This window comes from Diprion similis, chromosome 12 (genome assembly GCF_021155765.1).
Source record: "Diprion similis isolate iyDipSimi1 chromosome 12, iyDipSimi1.1, whole genome shotgun sequence".
Taxonomy (NCBI): domain Eukaryota; kingdom Metazoa; phylum Arthropoda; class Insecta; order Hymenoptera; family Diprionidae; genus Diprion; species Diprion similis.
Window position 1 is genome coordinate 7658251 of NC_060116.1, and position 8467 is coordinate 7666717.

General features: G+C 43.0%; 1 long non-coding RNA gene across 2 annotated transcripts; it reads right to left on the bottom strand.

Annotated features, from left to right (window-relative positions):
• Positions 1–1301: 1301 nt before the first annotated feature.
• LOC124413405 lies at positions 1302–7991 on the bottom strand. 2 transcript variants are annotated; one of them, XR_006929865.1, is made up of 3 exons: positions 7835–7991; positions 7480–7708; positions 1302–1513 (listed from the first exon to the last, which is right to left on the bottom strand). It is a non-coding gene; the product is annotated as an uncharacterized LOC124413405 (long non-coding RNA). The 2 variants fall into 2 exon arrangements; XR_006929864.1 differs by lacking the exon at positions 1302–1513 and adding an exon at positions 6906–7375.
• Positions 7992–8467: the final 476 nt, after the last annotated feature.

The following is an 8467-nucleotide window of genomic DNA, read 5'->3' on the forward strand; positions in this document are numbered from 1 at the left end:
GGGGAATAAGTTATTACGCCTGCGGCACATTGTTCCAAATTCCTGACGTTATTCACTCGAAAGTATCTTTTTTTTCTCCTCACTTTTCTCTTACAGAGATCAAAGAGCGGATCAATACTCCTGCGTCGATTCCCCGCGTCGTTTCGCACCACCTAGTTCAGATGTATGCTTGCTGCATGGAAAACGTGTGCGTATACGAGGAGTTGAAAGTAAGAAGCGATCTCATGACTGCAACTGCAGAAACGGTTTTGCGATCGGGATTAGAAGAGCGCTATGCGTTGCAGTCAGGGATTTATTCTTGTTCGCCAGCTTTTCCCCCTGTATATAAGGTTGTAAACGTTATACGTTTGAACGTCCACCGCCACAGCTAACGACTCAGTAGACTAATTAACCTAAATAGAGCAGGGCTCCGGGGTTCTAACAATTTACGAAAGCATTACGCAGGTTTTTGTCTCTCTCGAGGGATGGGGCTGAGGGAAAAACGCGGAAACCGTGAAAAATGAAGATGCGCCCGTCAGAACGTTGAGATAATGAGAGAGTAAATTGTTTAGGTAAGCTCATCAAAACCGCAAACTGCTTCTAAATGTTAATGCACGTTGAATTCGAATTGAACTATACATCCACCTTTCTCCCTTTTTTTTTCAAACACCGGAGGAAACGGTTAACGATTATAAACTGCAATCCTATTACGAAAACGAACCATTTATGGGTATAAGCAAATAAGAAGGTTTAGCCGACAAGTTTCAAGGGGGTTTTGTACTGCGAATTGATTGAAAACAAAATAATCATCCGAACTATTAAACGATTGTTTTATTTATTTTATAGTTTACCTCACGCTTGCACGTAAAACTTTACAGCGCATTGCGGCACATTATCCAATATATTTGCACTGAATATTCAGATTAATTTCATACGCAATGTGAATTTCTACCACCGCAATGTAATATGGTTATAATTTTGAAGCTATCGAAACTGGGGTAGATATTACGAACAGATAAATTCTTCTGCTCTTGAATCACGTGGAGATATGAAATGAATTATAATGGCGTAAATTCTCCGGTCGATGTTTAACCGGCTAGTGCCTAATTCTCTGTGATTCATACTACTTCACTATTATTTCATCATCCTGAAACGGTATCTGCAATTATTTCATAGTAACATCGATGTTACCGTGTATCGCTAACGTACCGTGTGCATAATGGCCAAATTAGAGCAAAGTGAAGTATAGTTATTTCGATTTTAGGGGAACGATACGGAATCTTTCACAGGCTTCGACAATCCATCTCTATGCCTGTACATATATTTTCTGTAATACATTTAAGTATAGAGAATGCGAAAATATACTGTCGATACGAGGTGACTGGGATATCCTTGGCATTTTCATTTGATGAAAAAATTTTTGAAGAAGAGATTCTGCAAGATTGAAGAAGTTCACAGTGTAATCGTGAGCGGAGATTTTATCCAGTCCTAACGAGAATTTCAGGAGGCCGTCATCAGGGTGGTGAGCGAGGCGCTCCTCGAAGGAGGAGAAAAAAAGGGTCAAGTTAAATTAGAAAGATTTTCAGAGGTGCCGTTATTACAAGATGCGGATAAGCGAAATCTGCGATGCATCAAATTTAATGGCCGGGGTGTGAGTTTGACGTCAGGACGGTATAAGCTGGCTGATTTGAAATTTTCTATGCGCATAAAATTGAATGGGTTGTCATCAAATCACCCCACAGTAGAGACGTAAGCGACGACAATTTCAAAAGAGACTGAGAAATTATTCGGTCTAGGTACAGGGATTCCGTCTCATTTGCTAAGCTCTTTATCCAGCCGCGCACATTGCCCAGAAAAAATAAAGAAGAGGCACCGAGTATTCGATAGCTGGTGTGTGCAGAGCCATCCCCGATCAGGGCCTAGAAAAATACGAATCCGATGAAACTAGATAAAAATTGAAGGGGTGATAAAACTGAGGCTTATAGTTCGATTTGTACCATGCTCAACGCTTCGTTGGCGGATTTTTCTATCTCTCCTTATTTCTGTTATCACGTGAAGAAAAAAGAAGAAGAATAAGAAGGAGAAGGAAAATAAAGGAAAAGAAAAAAGTGAATAGTCAGGGGAGAAAACTACCCAAGGATATTTGCGGGCCCTGGTCGTCTGTAATCTCAGCACGCTTATACTTTCCTCTCGATTGACGTTTTACGATAGAAAAGAAAGTCCAGTTCGCGCACGTCAAAGAATAGATGAAAAGTAAACGTGAAACGAGTCGTAACATATATAACAATCCCCTGATGCATGTAAGAAAACATAGTTTTTCTTCTCAAGTTTCGCTTTTTCGATCACGACTTCGCCATTCTCTCCAAATTTATACAACAGGTCAATGAGGGTGGGGGAGGAGACGTTGCCTCTCTGCATGTCTCGTTAATTTCACACACCAAGGTTTCACCGACAGCGAAGGAATTATAGTCACGTCTGTGACACTTTGCGACTGAAAGCGGTTCCAAACCGGGGTTAATTCATCCGCAGCAGGGAAACAGATGCAACTTTCGGTCTCGTCGGGGCCTCAGCGAGTCCCACACGTGTCATGAAGCCACAAAACCACGATAACGGGGCTCAGGACTTGCCTAGACGAGTAGAAAAGTCATCCCCTATTCATGAGTCGAGTTTGTTGTCCTTAATCCCACGAAACAGACAAATTATACAACGTACCAGGGATAAAGGACGCGTAGATCCAGGTTCGACGCGTCTCGACACTCGTTGATATTCAAAATGAGCTGTAAGCATGCGTGCTTTACTGCGCCCTCGAGATAAACTCCGATTGCATAATGCCCGAATGATTTATTCCTGCTTCATTTCATTTTATCGGGCTGTAAAAATCACTCGCAGAATTTGCCGAGTTGATAAATTTCACCGCGGAATTCCCACGGAAGTTGGGTTCCAATAAACTTATATAACATGTATGATGTAACGAGGTGATAAGAGAAAAAATAAACCCGAGTTCTAGTACCCGAATAATGGTAATTCTTCTCATTCGCAACTCACTTAAATACGACGTGAAACGATGACTCGAGATAATAAGAATGGTTTTCATTTCCACCTTCGCGTAATGGACGAGTCTATTCCATCGATTGCCGCGAGATTGCGTCGAAAGTAGGCGCGCATCTCTAGGTACAAATAGTCGATGAGGAGAGGAAGCTAAGGATAAGGGGGCTTCTCCCATTTTCGCAGGACGGAATTGTCTGGCGCAAGGAGAGAATGGAAAATGAGTTTTATAGGATGATCGGGCAGAAGTGGTTGTCAGTAGACGGAGGCGAGGTTCGGGGTCGCGGGGGCGTCGCGGCATAACGACTGCATTCAGTTTGAGTGCTTGCAGGCTCCAATTGTTCGGTATTTGCGAGAGCTTATCGTTAGTCGTGCTTGTATTGATATTTGAGTGGTAGCAAAATGCCCAGAGTGCCTCCTCGGTCGCAACAATAACATGCACCATATGTAGGTACACTCGACCAGGCGTGGTTCGTAGCGTGCGCTTCACTGGGAGACCCTGTGCACTTTAGATTTCTCGCCAAAATCAATCCGAAAGCCTCGAGCGACGAACTAATCCATTACGCAGTAAAATTTTCTCCGTACCGCATTGAAGCAGGCAGGAACTAGAATAGATATGGAATGTGAAGATTGTCCAGTAATTGCGGCAGCATTGGCACAAGTCGGAGTTTCTTGCGTAAGCACAACAAAACACCTATTGCCGAAGTTTTGGGTGATCTCGGTATATTAACCGGTTCTACGAGGGAGTGAAGTAAGGCCTGCGAGCCGTGATGGTTCGAAATACGTCTTAGCCACGCGCCCATATCCCATAATGTGATGTACGTGTTATCACGTAATAATGGTAGCCCATAAGCCTGGGCTGGCTGAGCCATGAAAATAAGCTTACCGCCTATTAGGCCCATTATGCGACGCGGGAACTAGCACCTGCCAGCTTTCGCGAAAAGGCTTCACCATCTCGTTCTCTCCCAGTCTCTCTTTTCTCTCCCCTCGCCTAGAGTGCTCGACGCTGGCGGTGAACGCATTCATTCACCCGCGGTGTCGGACGAGCGCTCGCTCGGATGTGAAGTGAAAGCTTGCGTGCTTTTTTCGATTCCCTTTTTGTGAGATTTTTTCCTCTCCATGTTTCGAACCCCGTGACACGTACGCGACAACGCGGTTTACCGTTTAATTTTGCGGGATAAAAGTCGTCATTTTTTCAAACGTGACCTGAATCGCTCCCGTTCATTTTTAAACCTCGCCACCGCGCGCGTATCGCCGTAAGCTCGAAGCCAGGGCGACGGATGTTTTTTCTCCGTTGCGGCTTGGCCGGAAGATCTGAAGGATAAAAAATCCTTCCCTACCGCCTCGACTATAATATCTCTGTGTAAACAGTCCGATAACGTATCTAATATACCTGACCACTCTCTGTAGTAGCGAAATGCTCCGGGAGTGGCAGGTTGACAAACAACGGTAATAATTATTACGAACCGGACCGCGCGCAAACCCCTAGCTACACAGTGACCACTGTAATATTCACCGTTGTTCTGGAAACTGACATAAAAAGCAAATATGTACACCAAATCCTTGCCCCTACGGTCCAAATACTCTCCCTGTCTTCCGTCATGCGACGAAACTCACTAATCAACTAAACAACGCTGAAGTTACACAGGATCGTTGTGCAAACGCGTCTTGTTGAAAACTGATCGAAAGCAAGACATTTTTCGATTGCAGCGAAGAGTAGGAAAGAAATTGGGCGAATTCGTTTCTCTAACGTCAAAGTATCGTGGGACACGATAGATTCTGATATCCCCGAACAGTTTCGAAAGACTCACTATAAATTGGTCGAATAAAATAAACACGCGAGTTTCGCGCCTTCGCAGTATTCTTTTATTTGGCCGTACCGGTGAAATCTCCGATTCTTCGCGGATCAGAAAGTTGATTCGGTGTCGACGGATGCGATAAACAAACATCAGAAGCCGGACGTATATCGACGAGGGGGTGATGTTGCAAAACCGTTTCAACATTCTTCTCGGGTTAACCCCGTAGTTCTTCGACTCAATTTCCACCTGCGATGTCTTTTTTCTCACTGCCTCTGGGGGCGAGTATCGCTGTCACTTTTATTTACGGTATAAGGTATTGTTCTTGAACCGAATGAAAATCCTAAAAGCTGTGACAGGGAACTACTACTGGGCGTGAAATACCAACTTTTCCCAGGGACGAGCGATCCTTGCCATGCTGCTGCGGCGTTGCCATCGATTCTTCCGAACTACGTGAACGGGATAGTTTTAATTAATTTGTTTCACTGCCTTGTTCCTCGTTAGCTCAAAATTGGCGTCACCATTCTATACCCATAGCCATCCAGAGAGGCGGTCCCTCTTTGCGAAACTTCAAACTAACCCCTGCCATTCGATTGTCATTCCTTACTAATTGCGTCACGTGCCTCGAGGCAATGGAAGGAGAAGCTGGGGAGAAGGTTTCCCTGTCTGTTAATTAATGAAAAAATATTATTTCTGCTGTATCGAGTGTTTGCGTCATTCATTTATTTATCTATATTTTTAGCATGTTTTTATTATTCTGATATCATATCTACACACCTATATCGTCGAAGCAGATATCGATTGACGCAACATTTGCGCTCGATCTGCAGCAGTAATCATTGATCTGAGTAAATATTTGACTCTCAGTATATGATACGGGTAACTGAGTAACGGTCAGAACCTGATTTATGGCAAATCAAAGGCTCTTGAATTCACCGAGTCTTACCCCGTCCCCGCAATTCGATGATCAATCGTCTGAATATTGATCAGATCGTCATCGAGACGGTACACAGAATATAACATATAACGTACAGTTAACAGAGTTGATGTAGCGCGCGTTCATCATAGAAGACAGTGCGATTAAATCGGATGGCGAAAATTGAAATTACATTCAAAAGAAAAGAAGTAGGTCTCGCGAAAAGGGAAGAAAAAAAATCATTAGCACCGTAGAATGGTAAGGAATTTTCGAGGGTGTCTTACCGAAAGCAGAAAATTCAAGGTTTGAGTTGAGAGTACGACAATTAGAAGAGTACGAGCCCTTTTTTCAATTTAGCCAACGGGTCACGTAACCTCAACATTCCCTCCCTTCCGAGGACATAGGAATTGGGAAGAAGAATTGAACGGTTGGCTCGCGAAATCCCAATTCCGTCGGCCCAGCCTCGTCGAGTTTCGTTTTTAGCGTCCAGCGCATCTACCGGATGAATCTCTTCTCCCACTTCTCCACTTCACCACTTCTCCACCTCGCCCATTCCACCGTCAACCTCGTAAATCCGACGAGGGCGAATTAATTTCTTTTTATTTCCCGAGAGACGGGCAGTTGTAATTATTAAAGTGGTTTCCGTCGGTTTTTCGCAACACTGCAGGGATGCATCGACCGAAAAACTGGCAGTTCAAGGGGAGTGAGGGAGGGAATGGGGAGGTGGAATCGGGAAACAGCAAACGTAAAGCTGCACTAGAGCCTGCGATAGAAAGTCGGCCATTAACCATATTGGCCCACTTACAACCAATATTGAGCATTTTTTTAATTAATTATATGCTAATTACTAATTACAAATTTTATTTCTAATTGAAAGAAGGACAATTTCTAATTACAATTTTGACTTGTAATTAGAAAAATAAAAAATACTATAATTACATTCGTAATTTGTAATTGAAATTTTTCTAATTACAAATTACCAATGTTATGAGTAATTTCGATGTAATTAATTACACAAAGTAATTAGCGGTGGCCAACATTGCTTACCACGGTGTTTAGAAGACATTCCCATGTGTGAAATTTTGGCAACGGTGCACGAGGATCGGTGCACGATTCTCCACTATCGATAACGACACGGCACGTAGCACTGCATAGGCACGTACGCACGTACGCACGTGTGCATCGATGTGTCGATATCGTACAGCACAATGTGGCCGTGTGGCCGTTTATATGGTAAGCTATGATCTGATGAAAAGTTAATGGGACGCGTTGCATCGTTTTGCCCTTGGGACAAAATCCTCCGCTCCTGCAGACCGTAGATTTGTTACACGGCTGGCAAAGATGTGGCTGCGTGCGGTTTTTTACGTTCACGTAAGTATATATCTCCCGTACCCGCGACCGTTCGTCAGAGTCCATTGATTTTTCCCTTGGGGACACCGTAATGGATGCCATAAAAGAAACAATTCTGGGGCGTTTATGTGGCGTTAAAATTCGATTATAATCTACGGGTGGTGTCTGCCATGCGCTGTCCCGTGATTCACAGTATGCTGCCTTTTTTCCGGAGTGATAATTTTATTTCCTTTCTGTTTCGTCCCGCTGAGAATGTGTCCTCGTTTTATCTTCTTCGTTTCAACCATCACTTGTACAAATGAATATTGGTGTTGAAGAAGTTAGTAGAAGGTTGAAAATGGTTACCTTTGAATTAGTACGATTTATCCCAATCGAGTGGGCTTTTACCGATACCGACATCGTCATTTTCTTCCATGTACTTATACAATCATCCAGTTGAGAGAAATATTGTTCAAGATTCGGACCACTTGCATCGACAGCGAGATTCATTGCCCTCGTGATTACGATCATTATCATCATCATCATCGTTGTGGTCGTCTTTGTCGATCAAATACAGCTGCGTCGGAAAGAGTACTGAGTGATTCGCACTAATTCTGACGAAAGTACAAAGGCTGGGCGTTGCCTGAAAGACAAAAATTCCTCTGTTTTCTACGGTATTTGAAAACCTTTCGACAAAAATCTGTGGCACGCGGGAGGTTGAGGAATTTCTCATTCAAATTTTCACTCTCCGAGGGTCGAGAGCACTTACCGTTAAAATGCTGGGCTTTGATTGTTCTTGTTAATCGCGCGTGAGGTTCGACGCAATTTCGGTTACAGGGCTTAACTACGTATTAATAATATCGTATTACGAACAGCATGAATTGTGCCGTGACAATTCAAAGTTCAAAGTTCGCCTGATCCCTAAAGCGACGAGCCAGTCGACCTGTGAAAGTCACAAATGTTATGAAAATCTTCATATTTACAATATTTTTCAGATCATAAATCTCAGAGATTATTCTCCTTAAACAGTATTAGAAGTGATATGCCTCAATGCGACGGATCCGATCCAGACATTCGGGCACCTAGAGGATGAGAATTTGCTCTCTATGCCGACGAATGTAAATATTTGTTAAAAAAATGCGGAATATTTTTTGTTTCTGTAACTTAAATCAGTTGTAAATAAATGCGAATTGCCAACAACATCGTAAACCTGAGAAGCGATTTCTTATCGCTGATATAAATTAATCAAAAATTAAATAGTGGTATAAGCGCGCAGTCTAATTACCGATGGCACGCGCTCCGAATACTTTTTTAAATCAGACCATTATTTTTGTTTTATGGTTGTAAATACACGTGCATATATGCCGAGGCCTCGTGACATACGGTCTAATCTCAAGTTCAA